Source organism: Ahaetulla prasina, chromosome 1 (assembly GCF_028640845.1).
Source record: "Ahaetulla prasina isolate Xishuangbanna chromosome 1, ASM2864084v1, whole genome shotgun sequence".
NCBI classification, from domain to species: Eukaryota; Metazoa; Chordata; class Lepidosauria; order Squamata; family Colubridae; genus Ahaetulla; species Ahaetulla prasina.
The window spans coordinates 81,519,938-81,542,435 of NC_080539.1; positions in this window are offsets into that span (position 1 = coordinate 81,519,938).

A 22,498-nucleotide genomic window follows, 5' to 3' on the forward strand; every position below is an offset into this window, starting at 1 on the left:
CTGAGAGTCCGAGAATATCAAAGAGTTCGGAAGAGCCCTGTAGAGCATTAAATCCAATTCTATATCCAGGAATTTATTTATTAATCAAATTTGTATAGTTGAAAGTGACTCTGGGTGTCTTAAAACCACATATAAAAAGTATGATATAAAAATCCATATTAATAAATATCATAAAAGCAAAGGATACAAACTATAGAAGAAGGAGGGTAAAATTGTCACTTTAACAGTCTCTAAACAAGTTTCCAGTTACCTGGGAGTCCCAGGCCTGACAATGTAGTCAGGTCTGAAATGGTATAGGGCAGTGATGGGTAACCTTTTTGCCATCCTGTGCCAGGAGCGGGGGAGGTTGCACATATGCGTGCCCAAACCCATAATTCTATGTGCCCTGCCCCCACTCATGCGCACATGCGTTCCTCCCCCCCCCATGCTCCTGGCCCAGTAGGTTCATTTTTCTCTCTCATCTGGCTCCAGAGCCTTTCTAGAAATTTGGGGAGGGCAAAAACAGCCTTCCCCACCCCCTGGAGGCCCTCTGGAGACTGGAAACGGCCCATTTGCCAACTTCCGGTGGACGGGAAGACCCGTTTTTTTTGTTGTCCCCAGGCTCCAGAGCCTTTGTAGGAGTCTGGGGAGGGCAAAAATGGCCTTCCCCCACCCCCCGGAGGCCCTCCAAAGGCTGGAAACAACCTCTGCAACTTCTGGTTCGCCGTCACGGATATAGGGTCTCTGCTCAAGCAGGGGCTGAACTAGAAGACATCCAAGGTCCCTTCCAACTCTATTATCTTATTTTCGATGTCTTGAAGGCCTTTTAGAATATCCAAATGGATGGAGGTAATCTAACTTCAGGTAGAAGAACATGTCCTAAGACAGGTGCCATGGTAGAAAAGTGAGGTGATTGCCATTGTCTGTGCTGTGATATGGCCCTTATTGGTTGATTAAGCTATTTTGCTCTAAAATAAATCAATATCTATTTTTTTATTCCCCCTCTTCCTCCCTAAACATATCTATCCATGGTAGTGAAAGTGTGCTGGATTTTAGCTGAATGCTTTGATGTGCCAAACATCTATTAAAATACTTCCAGTGCCATCCCATTCTCTAAATAAAACAATTCCAAGTAGAGCTAAACCAGCATTTATCTAACTAGAATGGAAATAAGCAAGGCCCAGGAGTGATCATTATTTTTTAGTTCCAACCAAGATCAAGGGTGGGTTAGAGTATCCCACAGTGTAATTATGGATGTGTTACAGGGTTAATTTGTTTCTAGATTTAATCCAGTTGTCACAATGTAAACCTCCCAGTTTTAATGAAACAATGTCTTTTATAAAGGCTAAACTAATGAACCCTGCCTTCTGCAAAGGCCTTATTAACAAGAAAAAGTAATTTTCATGTAGTGTTGCCTTGTCGCATTCTTTTTTTGTAAACTTAGTTGTATGGGGATTGTTTTCAGCTGCACAAGGGATTATGGCATGTCTATTTTACATGTCTGGAGATCTTTCATGCCCCCCCCCAAAAAAAATCCTCAAAAGGAAAAGGTAGATTATAAAAGTTTTGCGTAAACAAAATTATCCAATTAATTAATTCAGTAAAAGTATCCCTTTCTATACTATTCCTTAAGGCTTAGAATATGCTTATTATTTAGAAAGAGGGAATAGGACCTAAGGGCCTTGTATAAGAAAATCATCTTTGTGGTTATGAATATTTTTTTAAATTCATTCATAGGTAGAGAACTCTGTGTCTGTTCAATAATCTACTTATTCCTATTTGTAAAACTGAAAAATCTACAATAACATTAAAATAGTCATAAGATAATTCAGAAAGAGCTTTATTCACAAGGCAGTTTAAAACCATCACACATGTAAAATAAATAGAACAGAATAGAATAGAATAGAATAGAATAGAATTGAATTGAATTGAATTGAATTGAATTGAATTGAATTGAATTGAATAGAATAGAATAGAATAGAATAGAATAGAATTTATTGGCCAAGTGTGATTGGATACACAAGGAATTTGTTTTGGTGCATATGCTCTCAGTGTACATAAAAGAAAAAGAAAAAAAAATACCTTCATCAAAGATACAACATTTACAACACAAATGATGGTCATAGGTTGCAATTTAACCCTTAATGATAGCAACAAAAAGTTACAATCATACAGTCATAAGTGGAAAGAGATTGGTGATGAAAACAATGAGAAGATTAATAGTAGTGTAGATTTAGTAAATAGTTTGACAGTGTTGAGGGAATTATTTGTTTAGCAGAGTGATGGCCTTCGGGGAAAAAACTGTTCTTGTGTCTAGTTGTTCTGTTGTGCAATGCTCTATAGCGTCATTTTGATGGTTGGAGTTGAAATCCAGGATGTGAGGGATCTGTAAATATTTTCACGGCCCTCTTCTTGATTCATGCAGTATACAGGTCCTCAATGGAAGGCAGGTTGGTAGCAATTATTTTTTCTGCAGTTCTAATTATCCTCTGAAGTCTGTGTCTTTCTTGTTGGGTTGCAGAATCAAACCAGACAGTTATAGAGATGCAAATGACAGACTCAATAATTCTTCTGTAGAACTGGATCAGTAGCTTAAATTAAATAGTAAATTAATAGTAAATTAATAGTAATTAGTAGTATTAAATAGTAATAATAAATTAATAGTAAATTAATAGTAAATTAGTAGTAATTAGTAGTATTAAATAGTAATCGTAATAGTAAATTAATACTAATTAATAGTAAATTAATAGTAATAGTAAATTAACATAACCATTCTAAATTTCCAGCAGGAGGAGTTCTTTAGTTTATAAACATAGTATGTAGCAACAGTTTGACCTGGTTCATAACTGGATGAAAGTTTACCAAGAATTTCCAGAACTATAGACTAAACTAGAAACTAAACACTCATACCCACACAGTAACAGTAACGGTAACAGAGTTGGAAGGGACCTTTAGAGAGAGTGCGCTTGGTTCGCCAGTTGCGTCCCTTCCTTGACCGGGATGCCTTATGCACAGTCACTCACGCTCTGGTTACGTCTCGGCTGGATTATTGCAATGCTCTCTACATGGGGCTGCCCTTGAGGTGCACCCGGAGGCTGCAGTTAGTCCAGAATGCAGCTGCGCGAGTGGTAATGGGAGCCGCTCGTGGCTCCCACGTAACACCACTGCTCCGTAGTCTGCACTGGCTCCCTGTAGTCTTTCGGGTGCGCTTCAAGATCCTGGTTACCACCTTTAAAGCGCTCCATGGCTTAGGACCCGGGTACTTACGAGACCGCCTGCTGTTACCTTATGCCTCCCATCGACCCGCACGCTCTCACAGAGAGGGCCTTCTCAGGGTGCCGTCCGCCAAACAATGTCGGCTGGCGGCCCCCAGGAGTAGGGCCTTCTCTGTGGGAGTACGAACACTCTGGAACGAACTCCCCCCTGGCTTACGTCAACTGCCTGATCTTCGGACCTTTGATCGTGAGCTTAAAACATATTTATTCATTCAAGCAGGACTGGCATAAATAGTTGATTTTAAATTAGGGTTTTAATAATATTTTAAATTTTAAATTTTTAAATGTTTTAATTATCGGCCGTATAGTAATAGTTCATTTTAAATTCTTTTAATTGTATATATTCTGTGTTTTTATTCTGGCTGTACACCGCCCTGAGTCCTTCGGGAGAAGGGTGGTATAGAAATTTAATAAATAAATAAATAAATAAATAAATAAGAAAAGCTGAGCACCAAAGAATTGAGGATTTTGAACTCTGGTGCTGGAGAAGATTCCTGAGAGTCCCTTGGACTTCAAGGCAATCAAACTGGTCAGGAGATCAACCCTGACTGCTCTTTAGAAGGCCAGATCCTCAAGATGAAACTCAAATACTTTGGCCACCTAATGAGAAAGAAGAACTCACTGGAGAAGAGTCTAATGCTGGGAAAGATTGAGGGCAAAAGAAGAAGAGTATGACAGGGAATGAGATGGCTGGATGGAGTCACTGAAGCAGTAGGCGTGAGCTTAAATGGACTCCAGAGGATGGTAGATGACAGGAAGGCCTGGAGAAAACTTGTCCATAGGGTTGAGATGGGTCAGACACGACTTCACAACTAATAATAACAATTTTAAACTAAACATCTGACTGGCTGTGTAACAAACCATCAAGATGATAATATCTCTGAATACAAGTGTTGGTATATAATCAATGTTCAAATGACTCAAGAATGCCCTCCTTCAGTTATTGATTCAAGCTCCTACCAATCCATGAAAAGGTGAAGGAAATTGGGCCAGCCAGATTTAAGCCAGATTTCCAATACAGTTCTTTCTATGGCTTCTGTAGAAGAAAAAATGTGTTCTAATCTACTCCAGGCCATTCACTTTAGGTGCTGCTTCCTAGGATATTTTTATAGGTCTAGCCATGGGGAGGCACATTTTTTTTGTATTCTTATGCTTCCAATGTTTACTTTTTCCTGTTAAAGTAGTAATTAGTAGTATTAAATAGTAATAGTAATAGTAAATTAATACTAATTAATAGTAAATTAATAGTAATAGTAAATTAACATAACCATTCTAAATTTCCAGCAGGAGGAGTTCTTTAGTTTATAAACATAGTATGTAGCAACAGTTTGACCTGGTTCATAACTGGATGAAAGTTTACCAAGAATTTCCAGAACTATAGACTAAACTAGAAACTAAACACTCATACCCACACAGTAACAGTAACGGTAACAGAGTTGGAAGGGACCTTTAGAGAGTGCGCTTGGTTCGCCAGTTCGTCCTTCCTTGACCGGGATGCCTTATGCACAGTCACTCACGCTCTGGTTACGTCTCGGCTGGATTATTGCAATGCTCTCTACATGGGGCTGCCTTGAGGTGCACCGGAGGCTGCAGTTAGTCCAGAATGCAGCTGCGAGTGGTAATGGGAGCCGCTCGTGGCTCCCACGTAACACCACTGCTCCGTAGTCTGCACTGGCTTCCTGTAGTCTTTCGGGTGCGCTTCAAGATCCTGGTTACCACCTTTAAAGCGCTCCATGGCTTAGGACCCGGGTACTTACGAGACCGCCTGCTGTTACCTTATGCCTCCCATCGACCCGCACGCTCTCACAGAGAGGGCCTTCTCAGGGTGCCGTCCGCCAAACAATGTCGGCTGGCGGCCCCCAGGAGTAGGGCCTTCTCTGTGGGAGCACCAACACTCTGGAACGAACTCCCCCCTGGCTTACGTCAACTGCCTGATCTTCGGACCTTTCATCGTGAGCTTAAAACATATTTATTCATTCAAGCAGGACTGGCATAAATAGTTGATTTTAAATTAGGGTTTTAATAATATTTTAAATTTTAAATTTTAAATTTTTAAATGTTTTAATTATCGGCCGTATAGTAATAGTTCATTTTAAATTCTTTTAATTGTATATATTCTGTGTTTTTATTCTGGCTGTACACCGCCCTGAGTCCTTCGGGAGAAGGGTGGTATAGAAATTTAATAAATAAATAAATAAATAAATAAGAAAAGCTGAGCACCAAAGAATTGAGGATTTTGAACTCTGGTGCTGGAGAAGATTCCTGAGAGTCCCTTGGACTTCAAGGCAATCAAACTGGTCAGGAGATCAACCCTGACTGCTCTTTAGAAGGCCAGATCCTCAAGATGAAACTCAAATACTTTGGCCACCTAATGAGAAGGAAGAACTCACTGGAGAAGAGCCTAATGCTGGGAAAGATTGAGGGCAAAAGAAGAAGAGTATGACAGGGAATGAGATGGCTGGATGGAGTCACTGAAGCAGTAGGCGTGAGCTTAAATGGACTCCAGAGGATGGTAGATGACAGGAAGGCCTGGAGAAAACTTGTCCATAGGGTTGAGATGGGTCAGACACGACTTCACAACTAACAATAACAATTTTAAACTAAACATCTGACTGGCTGTGTAACAAACCATCAAGATGATAATATCTCTGAATACAAGTGCTGGTATATAATCAATGTTCAAATGACTCAAGAATGCCCTCCTTCAGTTATTGATTCAAGCTCCTACCAATCCATGAAAAGGTGAAGGAAATTGGGCCAGCCAGATTTAAGCCAAATTTCCAATACAGTTCTTTCTATGGCTTCTGTAGAAGAAAAAATGTGTTCTAATCTACTCCAGGCCATTCATTTTAGGTGCTGCTTCCTAGGATATTTTTATAGGTCTAGCCATGGGGAGGCACATTTTTTTGGTATTCTTATGCTTCCAATGTTTACTTTTTCCTGTAAAAAGCATTCTTGTGACTACAAAGCTAACATCAAAAAGGTAAATATTAACTTAACTGAAACTAGAAATGCAGCTATGTCCAACAGTGAGAAACATGCAGACTTAAAAATGTAATTAAAATCGCTTACTTTGAAAGGAAATAGAGTGATAGGTATGCATGCATGCATCTATGTATATATCATTAGCGCTATGTATTTTTACCAAATTATTACCTTTCTTTTCTACATTGTTCACCAAAGTTCCGGTGAAAAGTACATCATTGGCTTTTTGTCTCCAGAATTTTATCTCCTAATAATGCATTCTTTTGTTTCTATGCAGCCTATAATCAGGCGTATTTAAGTTATCCTTGTGACATCAGCAATTTAACAAAATGACAAACGTTTAGCTAAATTTAGACTGGTGATATTGAAGGATGAAGAAAAAACATCAAGATGTATCTGTTGATAAGTCAAGGGAGGTCAAGGACCTTCTTCAAGTGATAGGTTTATGGAAAGTCATACAATAAATTTTTAATATTGTCAATTACTTCCTCATTCTGTCTGCACACAAAAGATTTTGGATTTTTTTAACAAATATTTGAGGAATATGAATTTGTTACTGCATAAATTACTTCTAAATTATATCAGAACAATTTCTGAATTATATCATGGTTATATAATATTCGTAACCATAGAAACAATTTTAAAAACTGTTCTGAAATCATTCAAAAGTAATTTATGCAATAATAAGTTCCTATTTGTAAAAAAAAAAATAGAATTTCAAAACCTGTATACTTATATCGGGATATAAGGGCCGGAATAGCTCAGGCTGTTAGAAGCCTGTTATTAGAACACAGTAGCCTGCAATTACTGCAGGTTCAAGCCCGGCCCAAGGTTGACTCAGCCTTCCATCCTTTATAAGGTAGGTAAAATGAGGACCCAGATTGTTGGGGGGGCAATAAGTTGACTTTGTAAATATACAAATAGAATGAGACTATTGCCTTATACATTGTAAGCCGCCCTGAGTCTTCGGAGAAGGGCAGGATTAAATGTAAATTAAAAAAAAATATATCAGTGCTTCTGGGCAAATTCTTTAGGTTAGGAAACTTCAATATTTTAAATATTTTAGAAAGGGGGATTCCACAAACTCTGCTAATTTTTTCTCATACTATTACATAATAGCAATAGAGTCTTAATAAATAGTTTGACAGTGTTGTGGGAATTAATTGTTTAGCAGAGTGATGGGTTTGGGAAGAAACTGATCTTGTGTCATTTTGAGGGGTAGGAGTTGAAACAATTTATGTCCAGGATGTGAGGGGTCTGTAAATAATTATATTATTTAAAATGTAAAAGAGAGCCAGTTTGGTATAGTGGTTAAGACACAAGCTAGAAACTAAAAGACTGTAAATTTAGTTCTGCTTTAGGCACAAAGTCAGCTGGATGACCTTGGTCCAATTATTCATTCTTAGCCCTGGGAAGAAGGCACTGGTAAGTCAATTCTGAGAAGCTTTGCCAAGAAAACAATAGGAGCTAGTCCAGATGGTCATCAGGAGTCAACAGTGATAAAGGTATCAATATAACTTAAAGTGTCCTCACATGGTTGAATGAAATATGTCCTAAAGTGGGTTTTCATTTGGCAGCCATTTATTTCTGAACCCTATTTTTCTGCATTCAATGTACTGTAAAATGAGTGGCAAGATGGAAAATGTATTAGGATATATATATAGGCTCCTGTTTGTGTCTTAATCATCCTGTTCACTTCTGAGCTAAAATGTGTAGCGGTATTGTTAACACAACTGTGTGGTTGCGCAACTTTATGAACAAGTCTGTTATGCATGATATGGAAATCTAGCATTGTTATGACAAGGTAAGGGATGTAATAGATTTGTACAAAATAGATTTTCATTCCATTATTGCAGGTGAAATGCAAACTCATTCGAATATTCAAGAACAGGGGCGAAAGAGGTCATAAATAACGAGGGTTTGTCATTTATTTATTCTATGTCTCTAGCACTAAGCTAAAATATGAGTTCACATTTATAGATGTATTCAGATGGTGGTCATAAACTCTGAATAGCGCACCAGATCTGTTCCCCTAAAAGCTGTAAAATTACAAAAAAAAAATATTAACCACCATTTCCTTTTCCTTCAGTAGCTTGATTGTATAAAAGTAGAATTCCTATAGTATACAAAGCAAGAATGCTCAAGCATGAAATGGCAAAAACGAGGCAAGTCAGGAAGATATATAAGTCTGAAAGTAAATCTACAAATTTGATAGTTGAATGTTCTAAATGGACTTTGTGGATACAGTATATTATTGTGTTCATGGTCCAGGTAAAAGACATAATTCTTGCAAAAGGACATTCTTCTTGGCATAAAAGTGAGACCCATCCATTTTTGTTATACATCATTGAAATGATCTGTAGAACTATAAGAGCATGGATAGCATGATAACCATTTCAGCAATTTCATGTTACTCAAAAAGAATCGAGTCTTCTTCTAAACTGCAGAGCTAAATTACCATCTGCCATAAGGACCATACTAACATGATTTGGAGGATACCACTACTGGCAAATACAAATCGACTTTTAGAATATAAGACATAAAATACAGTATATAGACAAAAATAGGGAATATATTTCTATCCAATAAATTTGCTATTTCTATGCCATTTATTTCTGAACCTTATTTTTCTCAATTCAGTGTACTGTAAAATGAGTGGCAAGGTGGAAAATGTATTAGGATATATATATAGGCTCCTGTTTGTGTCTTAATCATCCTGTTCATTTCTGAGCTAAAATGTGTAGCGGTATTGTTAACACAACTGTGTGGTTGCGCAACTTTATGAACAAGTCTGTTATGCATGATATGGAAATCTAGCATTGTTATGACAAGGTAAGGGATGTAATAGATTTGTACAAAATAGATTTTCATTCCATTATTGCAGGTGAAATGCAAACTCATTCGAATATTCAAGAACAGGGGCGAAAGAGGTCATAAATAACGAGGGTTTGTCATTTATTTATTCTATGTCTCTAGCACTAAGCTAAAATATGAGTTCACATTTATAGATGTATTCAGATGGTGGTCATAAACTCTGAATAGCGCACCAGATCTGTTCCCCTAAAAGCTGTAAAATTACCAAAAAAAAATATTAACCACCATTTCCTTTTCCTTCAGTAGCTTGATTGTATAAAAGTAGAATTCCTATAGTATACAAAGCAAGAATGCTCAAGCATGAAATGGCAAAAACGAAGCAAGTCAGGAAGATATATAAGTCTGAAAGTAAATCTACAAATTTGATAGTTGAATGTTCTAAATGGACTTTGTGGATACAGTATATTATTGTGTTCATGGTCCAGGTAAAAGACATAATTCTTGCAAAAGGACATTCTTCTTGGCATAAAAGTGAGACCCATCCATTTTTGTTATACATCATTGAAATGATCTGTAGAACTATAAGAGCATGGATAGCATGATAACCATTTCAGCAATTTCATGTTACTCAAAAAGAATCGAGTCTTCTTCTAAACTGCAGAGCTAAATTACCATCTGCCATAAGGACCATACTAACATGATTTGGAGGATACCACTACTGGCAAATACAAATCGACTTTTAGAATATAAGACATAAAATACAGTATATAGACAAAAATAGGGAATATATTTCTATCCAATAAATTTGCTATTTCTATGCTATTTCTTTCTTCCTTTAATGCAAAGGAAGTAATCTCTAAGACTGTAATCTCACTGTTTCATTTACATGATTGAAAGTATGAAAAAAGAATGAGAAATTGATAAACTGTTAAAAGAGAAATATTTGAAATTATCTTTCAAACCTTTCAGTCTAATACTTCCCTTCAGCAATGTTTAGGTTAATCTCTTCAATTTATCTGCTTGCTCATCCATGACACTAATAAGATTATATTATTTTTATTTTATTATTATATTATTTTTAATGTGATAGGCCACCCGTTCCAGTCCGGTTTCCGGCCCGGTTACAGCACAGAGACGGCTTTGGTCGCGTTGGTGGATGATCTCTGGAGGGCCAGGGATAGGGGTTGTTCCTCTGCCCTGGTCCTATTAGACCTCTCAGCGGCTTTCGATACCATCGACCATGGTATCCTGCTGCGCCGGCTGGAGGGATTGGGAGTGGGAGGCACCGTTTATCGGTGGTTCTCCTCCTATCTCTCCGACCGGTCGCAGTCGGGGTTGGCAGGGGCAGAGGTGGGCCCGGGCGCCTCACTTGTGGGGTGCCGCGAGGTCGATCCTCTCGCCTTCTGTTCTTTATCTACATGAAGCCGCTGGGTGAGATCATCAGTGGTTTCGGCGTGAGGTATCAGCTGTATGCGGATGACACCCAGCTGTACCTTTCACGCGGACCACCCCAGCGAAGCTATCGAAGTGCTGTCCCGGTGTCTGGAGGCTGTACGGGTCTGGATGGGGAGAAACAGGCTCAAGCTCAATCCCTCCAAGACAGAGTGGCTGTGGATGCGGCATCCCGGTACAGTCAGCTAAATCGCGGCTGACCATCGGTGGCGAGTCATTGGCCCCGATGGAGGGTGCGCAACAAGCGTCCCCCTGGATGACCGGCTGTCTTTGGAAGATCATTTGACGGCCGTCTCCAGGAGAGCGTTTTACCAGGTTCGCCTGGTGCGCCAGTTGCGCCCCTTTCTGGACCGGGATGCCCTGTGCACAGTCACCCACGCACTCGTGACGTCTCGCCTGGATTACTGCAATGCTCTCTACATGGGGCTCCCCTTGAAGGGCATCCGGAGGGTGGAGTTAGTCCAGAATGCGGCTGCGGGTGATAGAGGAGCCCTCGTGGCCCCCGTATAACACCCATCCTGCCCAGACTGCACTGGCTGCCTGTGGCCTCCCGGGTGCGCTTCAAGGTTTTGGTGACCACCTTTAAAGCGCTCCATGGCATAGGGCGGGTTATCTGGGACCGCCTGCTGCTACGAATACCTCTCACCGACCGTGCGCTCTCACAGAGGGACTCCTCAGGGTGCCGTCAGCGAGGCAATGTCGTCTGGCGGCGCCCAGGAAGGGCCTTCTCTGTGGGGCTCCCACCCTCTGGAATGAACTGCCCCAGGACTTCGTCAGCTTCCGGACCTTGGACCTTCCTTGTGAGCTTAAAACATATCTATTTAATTGCGCAGGACTGAGTTAGATTTTAGTTTATGGGTTTTATCTTGGGTTTTAATTTTTATATTTTTAATTAAGGCTTTGAATAAGTTTTTTAATTGTTTTTAGAATTGTATTTATTGTATTTCTTGCTTTTAAATGCCTGTAAACCGCCCTGAGTCCTTTGGGAGATAGGGCGGTATATAAATATAAACAATAAATAAATAAATAAATAAATAAATAGAATGGGGAAAACATCACTGGGTATTACTTAGTTTTCATTCCAAGGTTTTATAGAAGTTTACAACAGAAAATCATGCATACATTTTCCCTGTTTAGTATATGTATTTTATTCTGTTGGAAGTATATATGCAGAACAGTGGTGAAATCTAAATTTCTTTCCTACCAGTTCTCTGGGCGTGGCTTGGTGGGCATGGTTTGGTGGGGAGTCATGTGACTGGGGGGCATGGATCAAAAGACAGAAACTCACTAACAATGTCCTGCTGGAGCAGGGTTGGACTAGATGACCTCCAGGTCCCTTCCAGCCCTGGATTATCCTCTGAAGCTGCATCTAGTGCCAGGTTTGTAGTCCTTCCTTCCTCTCCTGTTTCATCCCTCCCTCCCTCCCTCCCTCTTTCTTTCTTTCTTTCTTTCTTTCTTTCTTTTTCTTTCTCTCTCTCTCTCTCTCTCTCTCTCTTTTTTTCTCTCTCTCAAAAATGAAAAAAAAACTCATTTCCTGCCTACACCACCCATTTTTTGCCTAAGAGGCTTCAGCTTTTTTACCTTTTAAAAAATGCTTTTAAAAGTTAAAAAAAAGGCTCTGATGATTGCATAGCTCAGCTGGGCGGGCTGGAATTTTTGCTACTGGTTCTCCAAACCATCCACTGACATCACTACCAGATCGAGCGATTCGGTCCGAACCAGGAGCATTTCACCCGTGATGCAGAACACTTATCAAGAAATAGACATAAATAAAATAATATTATAGTAGTAGAGAGCTCTGCATCCCCAGTCTAAATTGGTAGACCAAACTACAGCATATAAACAGGGAGCAAATCCCACACTCACTCACACTCATGATGTTACCTAGTTGGGGAATGAAACATCTGCAAGCAGACAATCAAGCTCAGAGAGCACCAACGACTCTATTCAGTGGTGATATTCAGCTGGTTCTATCCGGTTCGAGTAAACCAGTAGTGTTGGCTGCAAGAGGCTCCGCCCACCCACCCAGACGTCATCATGTCCCGTTTTTGACGCTCTGTGAATGCACGTGTGCTCCCATTTGTGACCCAGTAGTGAAGATGAGTGAATAGCATCCTTGACTCTATTGTTCAAGCCTGAACTTTAGATATTGCTTTTTATAGGATTCTGTTAAAATATATTTACTATTTGAATGTTCTATATTTCAGTTCTGATCATTTGGCCATTGTGATCTCATTTGTGTAGAAAACCGTTTTGCTTTGCTTTTTTTGGTTTGTTGGGGGTTGTAGGTTTTTGTTTATTTGTTTTTTGTTTTTTGGTAGTAGCTGGGAATGGTTTATTAATATGAAATTTACCTACCAAAAGAGTACATTGATTCTATTAGAAATTAATTTGGAGGTACTCAGGCTGTTGTTGCCACTGTTGCTTTTACCCCTGTCACCTTTTAACACCTTCTGAGCAGCTGCATATTTTAGATTCTTGTCTTACAGATGACAGCTGAAATTTTACAAGCTCCACTTAGCTGGTTAAGCACTTTTGCCACATTCTTGTTTTCCCCCTTCTTTGTCATATCAAGTAGAATAAAGCAAAATGAGTGAGACATCTGCACAGAGCTCATTTACCAGTGATGAAAATAAGATAGTATGTAATATACAGAGCAGTTAGCTACATTGCAGGAAACCGAACGTATTTTATGATAGCAAGTACAACAACATGCTTGTAACTAATCTAGGTGATTGAGAGAACAAGAATTGTAACAGAGAGGGAGAATCAGAAAATTGTCCTCACTTCATGCCAAACATACTATTCTGTAGCTTCTCTGGGAAAGAATCCACAACTTTTCACAATATCCCCTACTTCGCTTTACTTCATTGGGGTGAACCTCCTCCTCACCCTAAAGGCTATCTAAAGATTATCTTTGGATCTGGATGAGCATAGATGTGAAGCAATTATCTTTTTACCAATCTAGTCGCAGTCCAATTGGTCTAGTGCAGGGCTGTCAAACTTGTGGCCTGTGAACCGGATGTGTCATGCGCTGGCCACGCCCACACCCAGTTTAGCAAAGGGGACAAAAGTCCCGATAAATCACATGATGCCACTGTGACAACATGAGTTTGACTGCCCTGGTCTAGTGGTTAAGGCATGAGGCTACAAACCCAGAAACTGTGAGTTATAATCCCCACTTTAGGCATGAAAGCCAGCTGGGTGACTTTGGGACAGTTTCTCTCTCTCTTAGCCCAACCCACATCATAGCATTGTTGTTGTGTTGTGTTGTGTTGTGTTGTGTTGTGTTGTGTTGGAGAATAGGAGAACAAGTATTAAGTATGTTCACCATCTTAAGTTATTTTTAAAATAATAATAATAGAAGTAGGGATAAATGATAGATAGATAGATAGATAGATAGATAGATAGATAGATAGATAGATAGATAGATAGATAGATAGATAGATAGATAGAGGAGTGGGGGAAGGGGAGAGAGAGATGATTGATAGGCAGACAGACAGACAGACAGACAGATAGATAGATAAGGGAGTGGGGGAGGGGGGGAGAGAGATGACTGATAGACAGACAGACAGACAGACAGATAGATGAGGGAGAGGGGAAGAGAGAAGGAGATGATTGATTGATAGACAGACAGACAGACATTCCATGTAAGGGCTTTAAAATAAGAACAGTATTTATTACATGAGACTTCTTGCAGGTCTGACAATGTACAAGCAAATTCTTGGAGCTGTATTCATTTCAAATAAGGACAGCACCCTCTTTCTGAAGACAGAAGTTATCACAAGTAGGTTGTTTCAGAATGTATCAGCATGTAATAAGCTTAGGCAATAACTTTTGTAATAAAGCAAGTTTTGAGGCATTTATAGGATGGGATGGAAATTCTGAAAAGCTGCATCCCAATAGGGAAAAAGAGAGAAGGCCTGCTTCATTCCTTGAAGCCTTTCCCAACTTCTGACTTTTAAAAATAAGCCTTCCAGTAACTCAATACTATAAAACACATTAAAAAAAATGGATCAACCAGGATAAAAGGGAAAAGAGTGTGTCTCTTTATTCTACAGGAAAGAAAAGATTATTTGTAAAGAAAAAAAAATTGTGCAAGTCTTCTGTTGTGGTTTAACCCTGCCCCATTATTTACAATTGTGTGTTGTTGTTTTTAAAGGCTATTTCAATAAAATATTCTTGCCTTTTTGGCTCCTTTGGGTATCCATTCAGCTATATTCAATCCAGCTTTCAAAGCATGCAAACATGTTTTTAAAGAGTGTCCACCAGGGAAGTGCAAAATAACAATTTGTCTCAATAGATCCATCCAACATAGTGGGACCTTTGCCACCATAGCATACATGCCTTTCAACTGCATTTTTCCAATTTTGTAATTTCTTTTTTTATTCTTTTTTCATTACACTCAAAGAGCAATTGAACAATGCACCCTTCCCTTATACACACACATAATTTTCTGGGACTGTTCCTGTCCTGTTTGTTGATTATTCCCCCGACCCATGTTTGTTAGTTGCAAAGTTGTGTCTGACCCAACGCGACCCCATTGACAACCTCCAGGCCTTCCTGTCCTCTACCATCCTCTGGAGTCCATTTAAGCTCACGTCAACTGCTTCAGTGACTCCATCCAGCCACCTCATTCTCTGTTGTCCCCTTCTTCTTTTGCTCTCAATCTTTCCCAAAATTAGGCTCTTCTCCAGTGAGTCCTTCCTTCTCATTAGGTGACCAAAGTAATTTAGTTTCATCTTCAGGATCATCCCCATGTTTAATAATTACTAACTTCTCATGAATGCAATGACATGAGTTAAGTATCATTGTTTTACCTGTGTGGGCCAAATGGGGGAAAATGGCTTATTAATCTGTTTATTACATTGTCATACAAAGGGATACATTTGGTCCCTTTAAACAAAGCAGCAGACTTGAAAAATGTTTAATAAAGAAATCAGTTGAAAACACAGCTCTGCTGTGGTTACCTTTTATTATTATTGCTTACTTATAGAGGACTATTTTATAGTCACTTTCTCCAGACTGCAAAGAGGTGCAATTTGTTCCTAGCCATGTTTGTAGTTAACTCTATTCCAAATCAATTCTAGATTCTCAGAACTGATAGAAACATAAGGATCCTAGTAAAGGGCTCACTCAATGCTTTTCTTTTCCATCTGGAAGTTTGCAAATAGAGAATGACTCTTTGCAAGGATATGTTTTTAAGAGGCTGAGGTGGCACAGTGGTTATCATGAGAACAGTTTCTGGAAATCGTTGTTGCTATGCTCCTTTAAGTCACTCTTAATCATTGGTAGCAGCTCTTCAAAGAAAGCCAGATCAGGAAAAAGATTCTTCAAGGACTATTGGAAGTAGTACTACTGGAAGTAGTAGTAGTAGTAGTACTTCCAGTAGTAGTAGTAGTGGAAGTAGTAGTAGTATTACTACTGGAAGTAATACTACTATCACCAGTTACAGCAAACCTCCTTCCTATGCTGAAAGAAATCAACAACTGGCAGATGACCTGAATGTGTTTTACTATAGGTTTGAGAGAAAACTACTGCCACCTATCTCCATAATTCCCATCTCAGACACACCAACAACAGCCAAGCCTCCTAAACTGGGCCATCACCTCTGGTGATTACAGAAAATGAAGTACAAGATCTATTTCCCAACAAAAGCCCAGAAAAACACCAGGCCCAGACAAGATAACTCCTTCTTGCTTAAAAGCTTGTGCTGACCAACTGTATCTTCACCCGCATCTTTAATAAATCATTATAAATGTGTTATGTTCCTCCTTGCTTCAAACGTTCTACTGTCATCCCAGTGCTGAAGAAACACTCCATCAAGGAACTGAATGACTGCAGACCGGTTGCTCTAACATCTGCAGTTATGAAAATCTTTGAAAGGCTAGTGCTGGCCCACCTGAAAACCATCACAGATCCGCTGTTAGACCCCTTGCAATTTGCCTACCGAGCAAATAGATCAACAGATGATGCTGTTAATATGACTCTGCACTACATCCTACAACATCTTGAATCTCCAAAGACCTATGCAAGGGTCCTATTTGTAGACTTCAGTTCAGCATTCAATACCATCATTCCAGATATTCTTCTAACTAAACTAAATCAGCTAGCTGTACCTGACCATACTTGTAAATGGATCATAAGCTTCCTAACAGACAGGAAGCAGCAGATGAAACTAGGCAAAATCACATAGATATCTGTACAATTAGCACAGGAGCCCCCCAGGGTTGTGTGCTCTCTCTCTACTTCTCTTCTCTCTATACACCAATGACTGCATCTCAAAAGATCCTTCTGTTAAAGTACTGAAGTTTGCAGATGATACAACAGTGATTAGTCTCATTCAAGACAATGACAAAACTGCATACAGACAGGAGGTTGAAGAACTAGCCTTGTGGTGCAACTGGAACAATCTTGAACTAAACACATTCAAAACTGTAGAAATGGTGATAAATTTTAAGAGAAACCCTCATACCACCTCTTACAATACTAGACAACACAGAATCAACAGTAGAGGCCTTCAAGTTTTAACTTCTATCATATCTCAAGACTTAAAATGGACACCTAACATCAAAAATGTCATCAAAAAAGCATAACAAAGAATTTGTTGAGTTTGAAAGCTCAAACTGCTCAAGGAGCTGCTGATTCAGTTCTACAGAGGAATTATTGAGTCTGTCATATGCACCTCTATATGCAACCAAACAAGACAGACACAGACTTCAATAGATAATTAGAATCACAGGAAAAACAATTGCTACCAATCTGCCTTCCATTGAGGACCTGTATACTGCATGAGTAAAAAAGAGGGCTGTGAAAATATCTATAGACCCCTCACATCCTGGACATAAATTGTTTCATTTCTACCCTCAAAATGACTCTATAGGGCACTGCATACCAGAACAACTAAACACAAGAACAGTTTTTCCCAATTGCCATCACTCTGCTAAACAATTAATTCCACAACACTGTCAGACTATTTACTAAGACTATATTACTATTCTTCTTCTCATCCTTCCTATTACCTATCTCCTCCCACTTATGACTATAAACATGTTGCTTGTATCTTTACGATTTATATTATTTTATTTGTTTCCTAGTATGATTTGATTGCTTTTTAGTAACCTATAACTTTCACTAAGTGTTGTATCTTACGATTCTTGATGAATGTATTTTTTCTTTTTTCTTTTATTTACACTGAGAGCATATGCACCAAAGACAAATTCCTTGTGTGTCCAATCACACTTGGCCAATGAAGAATTCTATTCTATTCTATTCTATTCTATTCTATTCTATTCTATTCTATTCTATTCTATTCTATTCTATTCTATTCTCAAATCTATTTTACTGTTGCAGAATATAGTAACAGATTTTTGAAAAGCTAACCAAATTTCTCTCTCCTGTCTCTTACACTAAAGAAAATCGAGGCAGCATGACTTTGAGTTTCTTCTCACCCGCTCCTTTATTTTGGGGCTAAATTGGTACTTTACATAACCATTCTTGCTTTTATTCTTCAAGGCTGTATCTGCACTCCTCTGCAGATAGACAGGACCATGCTGTTTACTTGGCAAGATTTCACAAGCAGTTTGCTAGTATTTCCTTCCTAGGAGCTATGGCAGCATAACTACCCAAAATCAGTCTTTTGGTTTTCATGCCTAAGGGACAACTAAAACTCTTGGTTTCCCCAGCCCTAGTCCAACACTTTTAACTATTTTGTACCATATCAGTTTCCACCTCCAGAAATTAGTAGTTGCTAAATAATCAAATTCCCAGCACAAGAGTAAGGTGTGAATCTACTCTGCCTTGGCCACAATAATGGGATATATTCCATGCTCTCTGGCAGTTTTACAGTTTTGACCAGAAACATAAATGTCACTAGTAACATTCCTTAAAATACTTTATAGTTTATTTACCAAAAAAAGCGATCCTAAACTAAAGAATAAGAGACATAAAATGTCAAAAAGATATGAGGCATCTTTCGTAACTACTGGGCCAAAGAAAATGTATATGTCAACTCAAATGCTGATTTCAAAAAAAAAATCATTTAAAAAGCTCATCTTTCCCACTTAAATGCTTTTCCTGTAATTTACCATTTTTAATACACATCTTTAAACATCATTTATTCTTTCAAATTAACAGTCTTGTTTTCTTCTTTATTTTTGAAAAAATGGACAAATGCTGGGTGATCTTCTCTTAACTTCCAATGGCTCTAGCCAGTATGGTTGAAAGAGAAGATTTATGGCATATTTTACAGTTACAAAACCATCCCAGAGGCCACCTGCTTTTAAATTCCTCTGAAATGTAGGGCATGTTTTTTCCTGACTCTTCTGGAATTCTGAAAATGCCATTTTTACAGGCAGTTCTCCCATTCCTTGAATATAACTTGCCACTCAGATGCTCATCCTTGCAAAACAAATTATTGAGAAAGAACAAGACACCTGTATGCAGACAATGGAAAGTTTAATTTAGCAATGGTGAAATTCCAGTTTATCTAAGATAAACATCGACCACAGCTAAAAGCCTTCCATTAATATTCTTTCCTTTGCAGCTTGGACATCTGTAGTCATTCAAAATGGTAGCTGCCGAGTCAAAGCAGTAAAACAGATGGAAACACTATACACTTCTGGTATGTTACTCATACTAATTTATACCCACTGTGTTTTTTTCTGTGCTTTTTCAGTAGTTAAAGAACAAAGCAGATATGGATGCTGGCCAATCTGTTTTCAGTAGCAAGTATGACAGCATATAATAATTTGGCATTGTCTATAAACAAAACTTGAAAGTCCAGATTGGTTACCTGTCACTGAACTTTCTTAACATTTCCTAACATTTATCTTATTTCATTAAACTTAAAAGGCCAACATTCCAAAATAGTAAAATACACAAGACCCCACACATTCTAACTGAATCTGAAGCCTAGGGGAACAGCCATGTTTTCAGGGGCTGTTTGAAACATGTTCAGGATCTGGGCCAGATAGATCTTGGGGAGAATAGTATTCCACAAGCCATGTGTTATGGCAGAGAAGGTTCACTTCCTAGATCCCATCATATCTTCAGGGAGATCACCTGAACCATGCCAACCTTGAACAGTACAACAACTGTGTTTTTATTCTGCATTGAAGTTAAGAAAAAAACAAATAATTTGATAAGATTCACATTTCAAAACAGCCTTTTCAAATGCAAATTAGAGCACAGTGCCTGCATAAAGTGTGTTAGAGACATCAATGTTTAAACAGAATTATCAGTATTTTATGTTTTGTGATATTGTATGATATTCATGCTTTTATAAAATTTACATTTGTTTGAAAAGTTAGAATTCTTTCTTTTTGAACTTCTTATTGCCTTGATGCATGTTTTGATAAGAACAGAAGAGCTAATGCTATATAGCAGGGGTCTCCAACCTTGGTCCCTTTAAGACTTGTGGACTTCAACTCCCAGAGTCCCTCAACCAGCAAAGCTGGCTGAGGAATTCTGGGAGTTGAAGTCCACAAGTCTTAAAGGGACGAAGATTGGAGACTCCTGCTCTATAGAGAACATGTGAAAAAATGATGGTTAAAAGAGATGGAAAAACTTCTGACAAACACCACTGTTTGACAGTAAGGAGGGCTCTTTTGAATCAGTACTGATGGTTGATGTCTGCACAAGAGCAATCCCAAAGATCAATTCCAAAGGATTATTCAGTGCAAGCAATACATATTAGAATCAATCATAGCCAGGAGAAAACGGTCTTTGGAAAGCAACTTAAATGTTTGAGGAAATATACAATTTGGGGGGCAGGGAAATTGCTAGCAAATAGGGAAGAATCCTGGCAGGTACATGATCTCTCAGTCTTCTCAAACAATAGACTCTAATGCTCAGCATTTTCTAACTAGCACTTCTCCTGATCTGCACTTGGGTAAAGGGAGGTCATGAAACTCATCGGGAGATCTGGCGTAGGTATTCTGTATCCATGGGACAACATTGTCTGGATCAGATCTCATTCTACTTATCAACTATTCCTTATTTTCACTTGAATCAAGGGGCAGAATTACATCATTCTTTTGTTTTCCAGAAAGCTGGATAAACTTCAGATGGTGTTTATATAGATGCAAACATAGCCGGCTTTGCTGTGCTTTGTAGGAATAGTGAAATGCATGCTTCTTTGCATCTGGGGGCTCCCCAGGATAAAAATGAGAACACTTTTATTTTGTGTGACTCAGGTTTGTTCAATGGAACAATTCCCCAGCTAATAAAAACAGAACATTTTATTACCCTCCTGTCTTACAGAGCAGTTCTTAATCTCTCTAGGAACCCATCATTTCACCTCCTCCACATTTCCTGTTCCTCCTTCAGAGTTCCCTTGTCTACTACTCCTGGTTTTATTACTTGGCACCACCTATATTGCGACAGCTATTGTTCAAAACTTTTGCCACTGATCCAAAATCACAAGGTGCATGTCATGTCTACTGAATAAACTAACTCCACATGGGAATGAAAGATTCCCTTGGCAGGAAATGATTAACATGCTGCTCCATGATTGCCAGAAAATCTGAACGGATTCAATTTAAAAGCTTCCTTATGAGAAGCTGCAGGAGATCTCTCATGAAAACTAGGTGGATCATGCTGGAATGTGGGCTTTGTACAGTTTTGACACACATTAAAATGTTTTTCCCTTGAAAATTCTATGATTTCTAACCTTATTTGCAAATTTACAGCCATGATTTTCTTTTAATCCCACCAAAAATGCCTAGAAGTAATTTGCCATGCCAGAAGAATAGCATCATCCATATATCTATTTCAACACATTAAACTGGGAAACAACTGAAAGGCAAATATGTCCATCTCAGCCACTATCAGGGCAAAGATCATAAGATATTTGTAAAAGATTTAACTGAAAGCTGGATGTCATGGACAGGTTGTTTAGATCTGGCCCGCCATGGAAACAGCAAAGGACTGGCCCACAGTGCCTCTGCCAGCAAAAACCACTGCTCTGTTTTTGCTGGTAGAGGGTTGCAGAAAACACAGCAGAAAACGAAGCTTGGGAGCCTGTTTTCTCTGGTAGAGTACTTGGGCCGCCACAGGCACCTCAATTCCTCCGGGAGAAGGGCAGTATAAAAATCGAAATAAATAAATAAATAAATAAATAAACACAAATGATGTTGAGCTGGCCATGCCCACCCTGGCTGCACCCACCCCAGCCCCCCAAGGTCAAACAATCGTGATGCGGCCCTCAGTGAAATTGAGTTTCACATCCCTGTAGTAGAGGAATGATGAAGCAGTTTTTATTAAAAAAAAAAAAAAGATTTCGGTTCCATTTCCACTAATAGTCACTTTTGCTCAATTGCTCAGTGTTCCTTAAATATTTTTTTCTCCCAGGACCCCACTTTAATAATTATCAAAGATCTCAAATGAGCTTTTTTTTGTTGCATGTTTGTATATATTGAGACTTACTATATTTAAAAGGGGGGGGGCAATGTTATATTCATTGCCACTACCACTTCTCATGTTTGTTTGATGGGATTTGATATTGTATTATTTTTCAGCAGATGCTGGTAAGTAATTTTGATTTCATGGACCCCTGAGAAGTTTTGGAGAACTCCTAGGACAGCACTTCAAGAAACACAGTTTCTTTTAAAGTTTGTCATAATTGTATTTATGATTATGTTTTGTCAACTTGTAAATAAGAGAATTGTAAAATAATGTACACTGAATTATTTTCAGTGCTAAGATGTTAAAAATTGGGTTTTAACACACAGAAAAATGAGAAATAGAAAATAGGATTGTTTTTAAAGCTTGTGTAGCATAGGGGAAATACCAGAAATATAATAAGGGTTAACAATGGATCCAGGAAATTATAGGCTAATCAACTTGACATTGATACCTGAGAAAATCCTGAAAAATATAATCCAGTGGAGGACTTGTGAGCACCTAGAAACAAGCAAGGTGATTACTAGAAGCCAGCAAGGATTTGTTAAAATGGATCATGCTGAACAAACCTTAACTGCATTTTTTGATAA